Below are 16,976 nucleotides of genomic sequence, written 5' to 3'. Positions count from 1 at the left end.
TCATTGGGGCTGGCTTACAGATTCAGAGAGGTTCAGTCCATTATCATCAAGATGGGAGCATGGCAGCATCCAGGCAGGCATGGTGCAGGAGGAGCTAAGAGCTCTACATCTTCATCTGAGGGCTGCTCACTCATGGAAGACTGGCTTCCTGGCAGCTAGGATAAGAGTCTTAAAGCCCACACCCATAGACACACCTACTCCAACAGGACTACACCTTCTAATAGTGCCACTTCCTGGGCCAAGCATATACAACCATCACACCTCCTTACCTCCTCAGTCCTGGATAAGTTCTGCTCTTCTGGTGTTCTGCATCCCTGTGTTGTTGTAGGTGGTTCATTGAAACCCATCTCTTCCTCACCAATGTCCCCACTTTCCCCATTTTCTAGTTCTATTCTGAGCCTTATTCTTAATTTAAGTTGACTTCTGAAAACAATTACATGACCACTAATAACGTGCTGACCCCTATGGTTTAACAAATAATCTCTCTCAAGGATGGTTGAGGAAAATTCTGAAATAGGTAATGACTTACAGGCAACTCACTACCTAGGGTCCTTTACCTTCCTCACCCTATAAACTTTAAACTTGAGTCTTAAGGAAATAAAGGTCAAAAGATAACAATTTCTACACACACACACACACACACACACACACACACACAGAGAGAGAGAGAGAGAGTAAAATAGACAATGTTGAGGCTACAAAAGTCATATGTGATGTTGGCATGCTGGCTGATGGCTGTCAGTTTATAGAAATTATGACTTTAATCCTTATTGACTTTCATATTATAAATATATTAAAATTGAACAGAATGTGTGTGTGTATGTGTGTGTGTGTGTGTGTGTGTTTGTGTGTGTGTTTACCCATACAGAAGTTAGAATTGACTGACATGAAAATAAATACATGTTCTGGAATATATATATATATATATATATATATATATTCTATACATTCATACATATGTTAGTATATATTATGTACTATATTAATATAGTATATATATAGTATATATAACACATATTAATTAGTACATATATATGTATTTGTATATACATATATATGAGGGATTGCTTGAAATCATAGACTCTTCAACAAGATACATATCCAAGCTTGAAAGACAAGCTGAGTGGAGAAGTCTTGGCCACCAGTCATACACCCTGCCTGATCTTGCTACAGATAGACCAATGTAATGCTTTTATGTGGCCATGGCAACAATGTTAACAAATGGATATCCCATACGTTAGACTGACAACCTTGATCTAGAGACAGAATGCCTTTGTTTAACAAAAATACCATCCATGTACTGGTAATATATGAATACTGGAACAATATCTTGTTCCTAAATTCTCTTATGTCCAAGATCAAATCTCCAGTAGATTCAGTACCTAGTGCAGGCTTGTTTTGTGTCCACACATGACAGAATGGCAAGTGGTCTCCCTGAGCCCCCATTATAAGGGCTAATCCCACTCAGGAGAGCAGAGACCTGAGACTAATCCCTCAATGACAACATTCCCTGATGCTCTTTGCAAGTTAGGTTCTAACGTATGGATTTTGGAAAAAAAAATCAACACAAAATAACAACTGTCTGCATCTTTTTGTTCAATTCCTTTAAAATGATGGTTCATGAAAACCTCTGCTCTAGGTCGACTTGCCTGCATGCTGCTGGTGGGCGATGGGACTGGGGTCTCTGTCTCCTTCCATTTCTGTGGAGGGATTTCTACATTTTCTTCCTCAAGGGGGAAACTAAATGATAAAAACATTGTTCAAATATTAGAGAATTCACTGCAAACGATCAGCAATTTCCCAGCTCATTAGAGAATTTCTCCATTCAAATTCTGCATTTCTCATATGAATCTAGTTAGTTCTTCTATACTCCGAAGTTAACTGGAGAAGGGATCTTTCTCTGATTTGTCTTCATTCAAGTCAGAGTATGAAGGATTGTATAATGAAAATAATCTCAATGAGACGGATACTGCATTTACAAAGTAATTACGATCCTAATAGCTTTCAGATTTAGTGGGAAATATTGTTTATATCTCCAGTATTGTCTAGTATGCCTGCTATATAACACTCATTAATTGGTTGTTGAGTGAATTCTAAGAAGAAATGCTTTTTATCTGGCTATATCTCAGGGACTATATATATCTGGCTGCATTTAGTGCTATGTCATGGACTATCAAAAGTACTCTGAATTAATTAGCTAATGCAATTGTCATCATTATTATTCTTACTTTAAACATGAAGCAACAGATATGACACAGTAGCCTGCTTCATAACATACAGCCAATAAGAAGTGACCAGACCCCTGAGCAGCATAAGGCAAGCCAGAAACTAGGAAGCTTCCTTCCACACAGGCACTCTAGTCTGTCCTTGGGAAAGGGTTGGTTCCCTCATCTGCCTCAAGTACATCATAGACTATAAATAATCAGGAACCAAAAGTGATGGTTCTCTCTCCTCTGCAATTGCTTGCAGTTGAAGTTTGTCCTGACCTTTATCTCTCGTTGAGTTTATCAGGACTTTTGAGGGAAGCTAATAGTATCACCTGCAAGAAGAAGAAGAACCTTGGAGTATGGTTATAAAAGTTTTAGGAAGCAGGAGAAAAATAGAAAACATTTTCACGTGTACTTCCATTTGCCGTAGGATTTCTGCATACATAAGCCAAGTTTTAGGCACACACTGGATATAGACCAGAAGCAATCCTTGAGAGTGTAGAAAAAAAAGTGACAGTTGCTAATTGGTTAATTAGCACTTAACTGAAATGCCTCTAAATTTGAACACTCCAGGCTGAACAGTAGGCAGGAAACAAATTCAGTGCCTTGAAGTGGGATGCAGGAGGCTGTTCATCAGGAAGCAGCTGGTGCCTGCTTCGCTCCTCATCCTTCCTGAAGTGGGGTTTACTTTCCCAAGGAAATGTGTGAAAATACACACAGCAGAGAGAGTACCGAAGAGTTTTCTCCACAGCCCTGCCCCATTCTCTGTTATCAGAGGGAGCATCTTAGGTCACTGCCATTGTCATCAGACGCAATGCTCTATGTTTTCATCTCCAGTGTTTCCGGGCATCTTGTCCGGGTAGTAAGTTAACTGCCTGGAAACAACAAACCAAATAGATGCGCCCTGCCCTTTGTTCCTGTTGAATAAGCAGTTTCCTTGTTGTTCTGACCTCTTGTAACCATAACAAAACACCTGACAGATACAATTTAAGGATTGACTGGCTCATGGTCTCAGGTGCAGCTCCTCATGAAAGAGATGGCAGGACTGAGAGGTCTGGTCACATTGTATCCAGTCATGAAGCAGAGAGGTGAACGCTTGTTCTCGGCTAGCTTCTTTTTCTTCCTTTCTTCTGTCCAGGACCCTAGTCTATCGCATAGTGCCACCCACATTCAGAGGCGGTCTTTACTCCTTGGTTAAATATCAAAGGGATGTTTTTCCTAGATGATGATAAATCCAGTAAAGTTGACAGTCTGGATTGACTGTCACAATAGTTAACAATAATCGATAGCTGCTTAGCAAATTTAGAAGCATTATATTCCTACTCCCTGGTATCCGTGATGCTGTCACAGACAGGACTGGAGTGGGCGGGGCTTGACAGCCTCTCCATTCCTTACTTATTTCATTTTGAACAGAAGGGTTCACGTCAGGAATTTGGACTCGATTTCAGGGTACCAGTGTTGACTGTCGCTTGAAATAAGTTATCGAGACGCTTGGACATTATTTCTGAGAGTTAAGAGGTTCAGCTTCACCAAAGTGCATGGCTTTGTGTGGATATATGATCTTTTCTAAAGCAAACCTGTGGGTGCTACTTTTTTTCCAGGACAGAGGGAACTAAAACCATTTGCCTTTTTGCTCAAGGGAATACATTCAGAAGGGAGAGGTTTCTCTGAATAACACTTAGGCAGGGACAGAAATAAATGGCTCACCCTCCCCCATTTTTTCTATTATTTGACAAGTGTCCCCCCTACCTGGAGAAGCAGAAGCTTCAAAACTGAAACTTGAGCCTATTCCAGGGAACCGAGAATGAGCCCTAACGAGGAAATAAGCTCGTTACACAAGGAACATAGAGAGGAACTCTGGCTTCTCTGCTTCACCTTCGGCAGGCTTTGAGGGGGAAAAAATGGCAATTTAAATGAGATCTGTCAGTCTCTCCACATAGCTAGAATGACAACCTCCATGAAGGTTCAAGTGGGTGTTGTCTCCTTAACCAGAGCTCAGAGCCGAGCTCAGTGTTTTGTCTCATTCTTGAGTGTGTGTGTGTGTGTGTGTGATCACTCAAAGAAGTCTTTAAAGTGACTCTTGAAACTTTTTCTGCCTCCAAATGGAGAAAAAGAAAATACTTCATGCCTCACCAGAGAATGGTGAGAACTCATTTTTTGTTTGTAAACATTAATCAAATGATAGGCTTGGGTACCTGCAAGACGCTCTTTTCTCTCTAATTTAAAATCATTGGAGTGATTGACTGGGATCAGAGCGGCTGAGCAGGCACCAGCTTGCTGCGCAACCGGGCGCTGTTCTTTCCTTTGCATTAATTTGGAAGCAGGTAGAAGCTTAGAACTGGCCCTGGAGACAGTATCTATAATGATTTATTTAAATTCTGACCATGCTTTCTAATTATGTAAATATTCAATCATCTGTCTTGCTGACTTGACTCCTAAAATGAGAGAACATTTCCTCTACATAATATTTGGTGAAGTGGCCAGGCTCCTGTGCATGCAATGCTAGGAGGGAGTATATATGCAAAGAAAGTCCAGTGAGCACTGTTCAATAATTCATTTTTCTTCCCAGGTGAATAATCCAGCCCTTACTTGGAGAAGCACCTAGCAACATTGGAGCTGTGTTTCTTTCCACAAAGAGTTTGATGTATTGGGTGTGCTACCCACACCCTGGGTGTGTTCATGATCTACTGCTTGCACTTAAGGTAATGGCACACATTCTTGCCCATTCTAGAACAGGAAAAGGACACTTAGGCCTTGGCTGCATTTAAAGCAATCAGCTATGGATGAAGAAACCATTTCCTATATGAAAATCCAGTACCAGAGTAAGCATTAGGACCTCTGATTGTCTCTCACTACTACACCTTGTCACCTCTCATCTCCCCCAAACTGCCTGCTGTTGTTTGTATAAACTCCTCTCTACACAGTGCATAGCAGCTCAGTAACATTCTTCTTGCTCTCTCCAAGACCATAAGGTAAACGTACCCACCATGCCCCAATTTGGGATCAGACCCTCTAACCCTGAAATACATATGGGCTTTGTCCACTTCTGCTGATTTCAAATTCTACCTGATTATAAGGGTCTTTCCTAACTGGCTTCATCAAATCCCACACCCCGTCAGCCTCCCTCTGCCCTGGGCAACCCTCTGTCTTCCCATCCTTCACTGACATATATTTATTTGCTTTTCTATCTTCCTCTACATATTACCCTTGAGGTAGGAAAGGAAGGTGGAGAGTGAGGTCAGAGACCTTATAGAGAGGCTGTAAAATGAACACACACACACACATACATACGAGAAAACCTGTCCACCAAAGGAAGCTGAGGCTCCAGGCTGAGGCTGACTGAAGACCAGAAATGGCTGGAGCTACTGGCTCAGAAGCAAAGGCACAATCAAACTGAAGCTGGCCTGTGACTCACTATAAGCTACATGTAATTTGGAGAGGGGTAGGGGGAAGAGAGAGAAGAAGGAGGAGGAGGGAGTGGAGGAGGAAAAGGAAGAAGAAGAAGAGAAAGAGGAGGAAGAGCAGAAGGAGGAGGGCTGACAAAACCAGCTCATATGAAATCCATCCTGTGTAACCTAAATGTGCCAAGCCTTTGCACACCACTGCCGTTGAGCTTCTAAAATGTCCCCTGCCTGTTCTACTCCCTCCATCCCTCCTTAGAACTGTAGTACATCTTAATAAACTGCCTCTATTTGGGCCATAACTGCACATCCCTGCTCAATTATTTGTCCTGGGACAGGAGAACCAGGAAATCCCTGCAGGTGTACACTGAACCCCAAATTTATCAATATCACGCCTTCTTGCTTCCTCTAAGTTAATTATCTCAGCATAACATTTAGTTGTTGGTTTTGTGTATTGATTATCTCTTTCCTGTAACCATCGGCTCATGCTTTGAATAATGAAGTTCTCACCTCATACAATAAGGACTTGCTAATTAAATGAATGATTGAATCATAACTGATATGATTCTCTGCAGCTTAACTAGGTATGAAATGTCTCATTACACAAAACAAAAACAAAACAAGTCATTAACTTTTTTCAGTACAACATCGAAGGTCTCTTACATTCTGGTTCCAAACTTCTAATATAATCTTAACGTGTGCTTTATTCAGTCACCCCTCAGGATGGGCAATGTGTCTGAGTCTTTAGTGACAGGACCTCCTGTAGGTACCAAAAGCGGCAGATTCTCAAACTCCTTTTACAAAATGACATTGAATTTGCATATAACGTGGGCATATCCTCCTGCAGATATTGCCATTCTTAGATTACTTATAATAGTCCCTATAATGTAAATACCATGAATGCTCGTTATATTATTTTGAAGAATTGCATAGATCAGATTGGCTTGCCAGGAGTGTCTGAATTATGATGCATGAGAAGCCAGCCATTTTCTGAATGGGTGGTCCTAGACTATGTAGGAAAGCTATTCTTCCCCCAAGGTTTTTTCGTAAGGTTCTTGCCTTGAGTTCCTACACTGACTTCCCCCAGTGGTGATTGTGACCTGGAAGTAAAAGCTAAATAAGACCTTTCTTCCTGTGGTGATTTGAATAAGAGTAGGTTCATAAATTTGAATGTTTAGTCATTAGGGAGTGGCACTGCTTGAGAAGGATTAGGAGGTGTGGCCTTGTTGGAGGAAGTGTGTCACCAGGGATGGGCTTTTAGGTTTGAAAAGCCCAAGCCAGGCACAACATAACTGTCCCTTCTTGCTGCCTGTAGATTAGGATGGAGAACTCTCAACTACTAAGATTGTACATCTGCCTCCTGGGCACCATATTCCATGGACTAAACCTCTGACATTGTAAGCCAGCCCCAGTTAAATGCTTTCTATTACAAGAGTTTCCCAGCTCATTGTGTCTGTTCATAACAGTAGAATACTGACTGAGACATGTCTCCAAGCTCTCTTATAAGAGTTGCCTTGGTCATGGTGTTTCTCCATAGCAATAGAACAGTGGCTGGCTCAGACATGTCCCCAAGCTGCTTTTGGTCAGAATGTTTTATCACAGCAACAGGATGAAAACCAGGGCAGGGTGTCTTAGCCCTAGGATTGAGTCACTGTCCCTTCCTTTCCAGATCCGCATTCAAGTTATGCTACACTTCATTTCCCCTCCAGGAAAAACTTTCCTTCCCAGATAGTCTTGTTGAAGGTGCTCTTCCCTGGGACACAGGTACCCTTTTGTAGAGTCTTAGTCTTATAGATCAAAAATAGAGTCTAACTAGTGATAGAAAGACAGATAAAAATATGGCAACATCAGAAGACGGGGAGGAAAATCACTTCACCCTCAGAGTCTGGTTATACTTCTCAATTAGCTGAGAAGCCCAAATTCCAGTGCAATTAACATTTGACTTGCAGGTTGCCAACATGGAGGGAGAATCTCTATTCTATGTAGACACTTTATATTAAGATAACAACACATAAGGCTTACAGCCTGAATATATGTGACCTTGGACAAGTCCTTATTTTATTTCTAGGACAAACTCTGGGAATCTCAAGTAAGACCCTTCATAGTAAAAGTCTTCTGCTTGCTTGTGTGATGTAGACTTTACCTTGGTTACTGTAATTCCCTTGGGTGCCTTCCAGAAACATCCTTGCAATCTTATTTTGGCTGCTTGACAGTCATTTGAATATCACCGCTTCAGAACCCATCAAAATCCTATACATGACCATTTCAGACAATAAAATCAGGAAGTCTCTTAGAGACGCCCACACACATGTTTTTCCCAGAGTCTCTGTCTTTCTCTTAAACCCCCATTCTTATAATCTGCACTTAAGTATCTTTAATAAACCCTAACTCAACTTTACACTGGATGACCCTGAGTCTTTTATACACCAAAGCTGAGAATCCATTTTCACTTGAATGGAAGTCCCTAAAACAATACGGGGTTTCCTTCCAGTGTTGCCAGGGGCAACAGGAATTGAGTCTGCATTACAGCCTGTAACAGGCAGGCTAACAAGAAAAAAACAGTAGTTCACTAACATATATTTCATACATACATGAGAGACAACCAGAGAGTAAGTAGTTCACCTAGACACTGCTTTGAATTCCAGCTTACACTGAAACTGTCAACAAACAATAGTACAGTTTAGAAGGGCTGTCAGATCAATTTTTTTTAAATTGATGGTTGTTAGTCAGGCTTGTAGGCCATTGAGAATAGAAACCCATGCTTCATGATCAGTTTCAGATCCTACCTCCCATTTCCCTCCTACCATGCTGATTTTGAAAGGGGGAAAATACTGCAATGGCCTTCACTAGAATCTGAGATACCATGTGAAAGGAGGAGAGCATGCCAATCGCTCATCACAAAGATGTAAAGTAAAAGACGAAGGGAGGATGGTTGAGGTGCTAATCCTTGTTGAAGCTCATCAAGGGAACATTATCTCTTCCTGGCAAGCTGTGGTGTTTTACAGATCTATTTCCTTTACTTCATTATTTTTTCTTTTTAAATTCACCATTAAACCATTTTCTTCTTTGTCAGAGAAATAGGGTCTGAGTTCTTCCCATGATCCTGGCAGAGACATGGTATTTGATGCTGCCCAGAAAGATTTAACATCACAAAAGCATTTCATTGCCCTTAAGAGTTAATCTAAGTCGGCCTGTCAACCACAGGACAGGAAGACAGACCCACCCAAAAGCTGATATACCTGAAACACACTAAGAAAATAGGAGAAATAATTATCCCCTTAGTGAGATGATATACCCACACTCTTCTAAAACCTCTTCCTCACTTCAGATGTTTCTGGATGTTCTGTCCTAGGTTTGTTCAAAAAGCACAACTCTCCCCCAGTCCCACTTCTCCTCCTATCTCTTTTTCAGATATAAGCCAAAATCCTAAGCCTGTTTTCACTTGACCCTCTGGGTATCTCCACTTCTTCTCTGTAATCCCCCTCCCAACACAGTTCTTAAAGACTTGTCTTTAGCCTTTCCTCTCATCCATCTCCCTCCTCCTGGAAGTTGCTGGGACTCACATCTTGACTGCCCTGTTTTCTCTCAAACAAAATTGTCCTTGAGCTCTCTTCTGAGTCTGTTTTTAAATTCTTTTATTCATGAAGCCCAGAACTCACAATAGGGAATACCAATTCTGCAGGAAATGTAGTAATAGTAATAGTAATAATAATAATAATAATAATAATAATAATAATAATAATAATAAAAAGACAAGATGAAAGCAAAAGACTTTGAGGCCCTAGTAGCAGCAACATGTAGAAAGTCAAATAAATAAATGCTAGATGCTGTTTTGTGATGTTTGTTAATGTCTATTTCTTACATCACCTCTGGAGAAGGCATGTAAAGTGGCCTGCAGTGACTGGATTCACTGTTTGTGGAGAAAACAAGGACACCTCATATGCCCATACATCTGTCAGGTTTTAGCAAGTAGGGGCAGGACCTACCCTGCTTCTTTACTACTTTTACTTCAGCATCCCTTCATATACTGAGGTACCATGTTCTGGTTTCCCACAGACATGTATTCTGTGCCTGGGAACATGAATAAATGGGATTCATCCTCTCTTCTCAGGAGCTCTTAGACTAATGGTAAGGAACCTATAAACTCCAAAAATAGACATTTTTCATCTGCTGGTAAGCACTCAATAAATGAACCTAATAATTAACTTTCAACAATATATTATTTATCATAAGAAACAGCCGGAGCCAGGGGTAGCCGTACAGCCCCCCTGTTTTAGAAGATAGGATTCTGAACAAGAGGAGAGGAGAGAGAGTTTGACCCCAGCCTAAGCTGTGCAGCAAAACCTTGCCTCAAAACAACAACAAAATAATAAGAAAAATAAACAAGAATCAAAAAGATAGAAGCAGGTGAGTGTCTTCACAGACCAGTTGCTTGCTTTCAGCCAGGACTAATGACTGAGCACTTGGCACATCATAGAAATGATGAATTCCAAGCACAAGTGACTGTGGTCTATTGGCAGCTTGAGAGACTAAAGCAGGTGTGGGAAATGACATGTCAGTGAGATAACCTGGCATCCAGGCACACCACGAAAATCGTGAGGGGTGGTTTGAAGTCATAGCACAGGTGTATTGAGTCATAGCTAAGATGTGGGTATTGTACACAGTCTTGTTTTTTCTGATCTGCCTAAAACTTAAGTTGAAAACAGTTGCCATTAAAGTAAACAATGGGACCCTTATCCTTGCCACCCTGCTATGTAGAAGAATTCAGTGAGTTTAAGTGGAGATCAGAGGTCAATATAAGCAGTGAATCTTAGGGTTAAGAGAGAGGAAAAAGAGAAGATAGATAGATAGATAGATAGATAGATAGATAGATAGATAGATACATACATACATACATACATGCATACATATATACATACATACATACATACATACCAAGATATATACATAGACACACAGATAAATACATAGATGATTGATAGATACATATACATACATACAAAGATACATAGATACATAGATAAATAGATAGATGATAGATACATAGATACATAAATACATAGATATATAGATACATAGATGATAGACAGATACATAGATACATAGGTTAGACAGATACATATATAAATGATACATAGATGATAGATAGATAGATAGATAGATAGACAGACAGACAGACAGAAGACACGTTGTGTTCTGAAGGTGGAAGACAATGTGTTACAACTGAGTTGGTGCTTGTTCAACTACAGAAAACCTGTCCTTTCTCTGCGGGGCTCCCAGTATGAATAAGAGGCTCTCAGTGAAGCTGGGGCAGCAAGAGGGAGATCGGGAGTAGCAGCATGTGCTTCAATCACACTTGTGCCTGAGTTTGCTAGTCAAGGGAGGTCTAGGCCTCTGAGTAGCAGAGCCTCACAGAAGAGACAATTTATGTTGGGTTGCTGGAACAGAAGCTATTGGGTGGGCTGGAAGGACATGGACTGTAGTAGAAGTCCCAGGTAGCCCTCTTCCAGCTGAGCCTGTTCCAGGGCCTTCAAAGAACTCACCTTCTTCTATGACACCAGCCCAGACCTTAGAATCAGAAGCAGTGGAAACAAGCGTTCCAGGCTGTGGGATCCTGAACCCAGAACAGGATACTAACCTGAAGTTTCAGTTCACATTGGGCTGGATATATTTCTCTTTCTGTCAAGTTCTGTGTACATTCAGCTCAGTCTGTTGTAAGCCTGCTACTTAGACATGATCCTGTGGTAGAGTCAAGACTACTGAACATTCTAGACCAAGGAGTCATGTCATTTTAGATGACTAAATGCTGAGGTCACCATTTGCTCCCCCTAGCCATTGTCTCTTAGATAATCTTGTATATTCACCTCAGCCAGTTTCCCCTTCTTTAGTTGGTAGTATTTCTCATATTGATGGGAGCTGCAGGATTGTTTTACATTTCCCCCTTGACATCTTCCTTCCTTCCTTCCTTCCTTCCTTCCTTCCTTCCTTCCTTCCTTCCTTCCTTCTCGCTTTCTTTCTCCTTCCTTCCTTCCTTTCTTTCTTTCTTTCCTTTTCTTTTCTTTTCTTTTCTTTTCTTTCTTATTTTGTGAAAAAGTAGAAAAAGATTTACTTAATATGATCAGGTTGGAAAGAGGACCAAAGAGGTCCAGTTATCCTCAAGCCTGTCTTTGGATCTTAACATGAGGTTCAGACTCAAACAAAGGGTCAGAGGTGTTCAGAAACTAAGCAGCCCCAGCCAAGGGCAAGTCATCATTGCCTCAGCTCTGGTCTCTTCTGCCACTCAAGTTGTTACAATCGTGTAAAATGTCTTCACAGGAAACAAGTTCCTCTCTTGCTGGCACTGGGCTCCAGCCATTTATTTCTTCCACCACAAGATTCTTGAAGAAATTTCAATATTTTGGAGGTCATTGTTTCCCTGAATGCTTCTCACGCAGACATGGAGGTTTGCTGATGTTTCCTGGTTTCTTGAGCTTTTCCTATCTAACATGGAACAATAAATGAAAGAGAAAAGATGCATGCACATTTTCCATTACTGCACTACAAATTCTGTAAAAGGAGCAAACATGGCCTATGTGTGTTTATATCTCTGAGTGTCTCTAGGAAAATGCTCGTAATTCTGTTGCCGTCAAATGAGTTTTAGGGTGTTTTTTAGTGACTTTGAGATCTAGTAAATCCTATGGGACATAGACAGCCCCTGTGTGTTCTTAGCTACCCGGCTCTCCTGCTCTTCCTTCGTGTTGGTTGTGTGCAGCACATTGGTAGAACAAATTCTGAGAATATTCTTTAAAATGGAATAATTTAGTCTTTCTCTAGCAGACCTTGGTTCAATTCTGCAAGTATCTGGGAATATTAGTAGTCACGGATTATTTTAATCCATTTTCAGAGTGGAAGACTCTGGGCTAAAAGGATCATTTGAACCTTGCCAACTTAATTACTCCTAGAGTTTAGACTTGGAGGATTTGAATCCAAAGAGCCAGGGGCCTATGGCTTCTGTTGTTCATCACTTACCCTACTAATATGATGAGAATTCTGAGATGTTCCAAGCAGCCTCAGGACCAGCACATGTTCTCATGGTAAAACCATCCTCATTACAATAGACAGCATTTTCTCTTTCCAGTCTTGGCCAGATGCTTTCAGCCATTCCATCATCTCTCTGATCACTTAAATGGGGAATGAATTTTGCCTTGTGCTTGTCTTTTCTAGCTGTTCTTGGTGACGGAGTGGGTTCCAACAACCTAGGCCACCACCACTAGATGCATGAAGTCTCGAAAACCACAATGTTGAACTGACTTAGTGCACGTTTTCTAACTTTTAAAGAATGACCATTGGCTTTGGCAGATTTTAAATTAGGTAGAGCAGGATGCTTGGAGAGTTGCCTGAACACTGGGTAACATTTTGAAAGCTTCTGGGAAATGTTAATGAAATACCAGAGTCTAATGCCTTCAGAGTTCAGCCAAGTACCTTCATATTTCAGACTGACACACTTAAACTTTCATGCAATTCACTCTTGACTCCCTTAGACTATGCTTTTATCTTGATTACAACTAAATGTAGAGGTTTACATCATGGTTACTTAAAGGTTGTGTATACAGCCTACTCATCAACACGGCGGGAATTGTGAAAAAGACCAAAGGAAGAAATTGAGCAAAGCATCCTGGCATATCGCAACCTAAGTACAAGCTTTCTTTTAATCATTGACAGTGTGTGTGTGTGTGTGTGTGTGTGTGTGTGTGTGTGTGTTTATCTTTTCACTTGGTCTCCAGGCTTGGCAGCAGGTGCCTTTATCCATGGACCTATATGGCCATTCCACACATTCCACAGCTTCATTCTACAGTGATTTTAGCATTATTTATCTATTAGTATATATCCTAACATTTCTTAGAACCTCAAGGTAAGGCAGGTATGGTGATGGGTCCCGGAGGTGGAGTATGAAATTGGAAAGAGAGCCCCCCCCCGTTTCTGTCTGCCCTTCGACTTCTGTTCTCCACAATTGCCTTATACATCATTTCTCTTAAAATGACCCAACCACAATCCAAGTGAGTGTTTTGTTTGTTATACTGCTATATTCATTCAGAGTAGGCTGAGGAATGAGAGCCTCGTGGCAGAGCAAGAAATGGCAAGTGTGGAAGAGGGCCAAGGAGCTGATGGGTAAGGACAGGCTTAGGTACATTGTCTAGATGGGAGCAGACTCCAACACTGATGTCGACATGTGGTCACTCAAATTGCCAGCTTCCCCTTCAGTCTCTCTAGTGAGTGTGTGAGTGAGCACCCCTTTCTCCTGCCTAATTTTCCCTCTATGAGTTGGCAACTAGCCCAGGGGGAGTTTGCTCGGAGAAGTCAATGGCTCTCAGGAGAGCATGTGGCTCTGCTCGGAAAGCACGTGGCTCCGCTCTCCTCCCGTTCATCAATGAGGAGCTTTATGTGGAAGCTGAGAGAGAACTGAGCATTTTCACACTCAGTAATCTTACTTGCTCCCGAGGTCCTCACCAGGAACTCCTAAAGCCGGGCACATTTTCAAAGCATGAGAGGTAGAAAGTTAAGTAGACAAGCAAAATGCTATGGGGATCTATTAAGCTTCCCTGGGTTTTCTTATGTCTTAAGGCTACCGTGACTGGAGAATTTACCATAGTTTGCCTTCTCTGCATTGCAAATCATTTATTCAGAGCAGGGTGCCTCCTCAGTGAAGTTCTAACCTCTATGAGTTAGCTGACTGAAGAAGGCTCTCTTGAGCTTGGGTGCAGAAGCTGAAGACAAAGGAGACCACAGAACAGTTTGACAGTGAATGCTAGCTAAGCTGGGGGTCCTAAATGTCAAATGTTGGAGAACTTAAGGGGCCAAAGTTGGAAAATAAATGCCACTCTACTGATATCACAGGAGTTCATATTTCCTGGGGAATGAATCTGGCATTTCAGTCTTAATCACGAAATTGTCCTTTTTCAGTATTGCATTCCTATTATATTAATTAATTAAGTAATTGAAGCTGAACTTGTTTATTCAACAAATTTTTAATTACTACAATAATTGGAACTAGTCAAACAAAACATAGCTTACTTGCGGCCCTTTGAGACGGCTAATGAACAGATCAAAGTGATTTCTAACTGGGTGTCAATTATTTATATGTAAATGATATTGCTAAAGGGCCAAGGGTAGCCCAGAAATTTCATACTCAAGTGGGTCCAACTTTCTTCATACCTACAACCTCTACTTATTAATTATTGCTTTATTAATTGTTATTAATTTCCTTAGCATGGCACAGTCGCAGAGTCACAAGGCTCTAAGACAGCCTTCCCCATGGTTGCTTTAAATGAGGTACAGATCTGTGGCAAGTGGGTTGTCTTTCTTTTTTTTTTTTTCTTTCATCTTGTATTTGTTTTATTCCCTGACAAAGTTCATCTACACAGAACCAGATCACAAGAATCAGGCTGCTGTACCCCCACCTTGATCTTTCGGTTTTTAGTTTTTAAAACAAGGTCTCGGGCTGAAGAGATGGCTCAGTGGTTAAGAGCACTGACTGCTCTATTAGAGGTCCTGATTTCAATTCCCAGCAACCACATGGTGGCTCACAACCATCTGTAATGGGATCTGGCGTCCTCTTCTGGTGTGTCTGAAGACAACTCCAGTGCACTCATATACATAAAATAAATCTTAAAAAACAAAACAACAACAACAAAAACAAAACAACAACAAAAACAAGGTCTCACTCTGTAGCCCAAGCTAGTCTGGAACTCACTGTGGAGACCAGGCTACTTTAGAAGTTGTAATCCCCCTGCTTCTGCCTCCTGAGTTCTTGGATTTTAGGTGTGTACACAGCCCTATCAGTTTCACTTAGAGAAGACATGTTATGACCTAATTAGGTAAAGTTTTCCTTTCCATCTGACCTCTCCCCTTCATCTTTTCACTCTTTCCTTCCTTGTGAGATGTTCATGGACCTTTACGTTTGTGTGAGGAGAGGACCTGACTACCTAATCTACATATGTTCAGAGCCCATATGGACATGCTGTCCTTCGATGATCATAATTACTTAGAAATGTTTAAAAGCAACTATTTTGTCTATCTCACAGGTAGAAACTGCCCCCTCAGAAAAGGAGAATATTAGACAAGATAAATAATTACTTAGTAATAGAATGACTTTGGTAGTATTCATGGATATTAACAAGTGTTTTGGTTTGCTTGTATGGTTGGCTGGGTTTTTTGTTGTTGTTGTTAGTTTCTGTTTTGTTTGAAACAGGGTCTCTCTCTATGTGGCCCTGGCTTTCCCAGAACTGCTGTATTGATCAGGATGGACTCACAGTCACATTGATTGTGCTGGGTTTAAAAGTGTACCACCTTACGTGGCTTCTTAACTAATGTATTATGGCATATATTAGAAGCTAAACTATCTAGGAGATATTTCCTTCTTATGCCACGTTAGGCTGTGGTAGGAACTGACCTGCTACAGGCACTCCATTCCCTGTCCACTCCTCCCACTTCCCTTATTTCCTTCTGTGCTCAGAGAACACCACCTCTCTGTGCTGGATACACTTAGACTTTACCATTCTGTAACACCCTGAAATAACATAAAAAACATAGAGCATTTTAAATGGGCCTTTCATTCTAATTTTGGCTGTAAATGTACATTGTTGGCCCCAAGTCAAGCCTAATTTTTATGTCACCTATCAAATAAGACCTGGGGGTTCTTCATCTAATACATTTTCCCATGGAGCTAGTGGCAAGGGTCACACATTCCGGATGGACCTCTGACTTGTGATTTTGGCTAATGTAACTGTGTTCATCCAGCATCACCTTGCCCATTATAATTTTCCATTTTTTTCATGAGTAAATGCCCAGAACCAAGCTTTATGTTGTCTTTTAAATGACTAAGGCAATTTTCTTTTACAAGCATCTGACCTCCATCTCTTCTGTAACCTTCCTGAGAATTCTAAAAGTCCTAACTAGACAGCCTTGTGGATTTAGAAAATGATTCACAGGACAGGTTCCCATTGACTTAGGACAAAAATAAACCATCTATCAAAAACAAAACAAGACAATAGCAAGGAAAGGCCCCAACCCAATGTTATTCTTCAGTACAAATATTTTGCAAAGTCAGATGCAGTTACTGTCAAGAAGCCAATTCTGAAAATAAGGCCTATGAACCAAAACATTCATTACATACAATACACATGCATCTGTGGAGCCATCATACACTTGGACATCCTCATGTAAGTTAAAATATATTTTTGTACATATGTCAATATGTCTATATTTTATATACATATAGAACTTGTACATTCTGGAAGCACTCTAAGATTACCTTGCTTCTCCTTTAATTAGTGTATTGTCTAATGTTTTATAAATAATACAGTCCATAGAATGAACACACACACATCCA

At 40.8% G+C, this 16,976-nt stretch overlaps 1 long non-coding RNA gene across 1 annotated transcript in view; it reads left to right on the top strand.

The window, feature by feature from the left end:
- The first annotated feature begins 3,188 nt into the window (after positions 1 to 3,188).
- Positions 3,189 to 16,976, top strand: part of LOC143434238 (uncharacterized) — a 35,754-nt gene continuing 21,966 nt past the window's right edge. Inside the window, exons 1-2 of the long non-coding RNA XR_013103581.1 lie at positions 3,189 to 3,295; positions 4,777 to 4,909. This is a non-coding gene — a long non-coding RNA (uncharacterized LOC143434238). The remainder of the gene's footprint in view (positions 3,296 to 4,776; positions 4,910 to 16,976) is intronic.

This window comes from Arvicanthis niloticus, chromosome 13 (assembly GCF_011762505.2).
Source record: "Arvicanthis niloticus isolate mArvNil1 chromosome 13, mArvNil1.pat.X, whole genome shotgun sequence".
Classification (NCBI taxonomy): domain Eukaryota; kingdom Metazoa; phylum Chordata; class Mammalia; order Rodentia; family Muridae; genus Arvicanthis; species Arvicanthis niloticus.
This window is presented reverse-complemented; position numbering and strand designations above follow the sequence as displayed.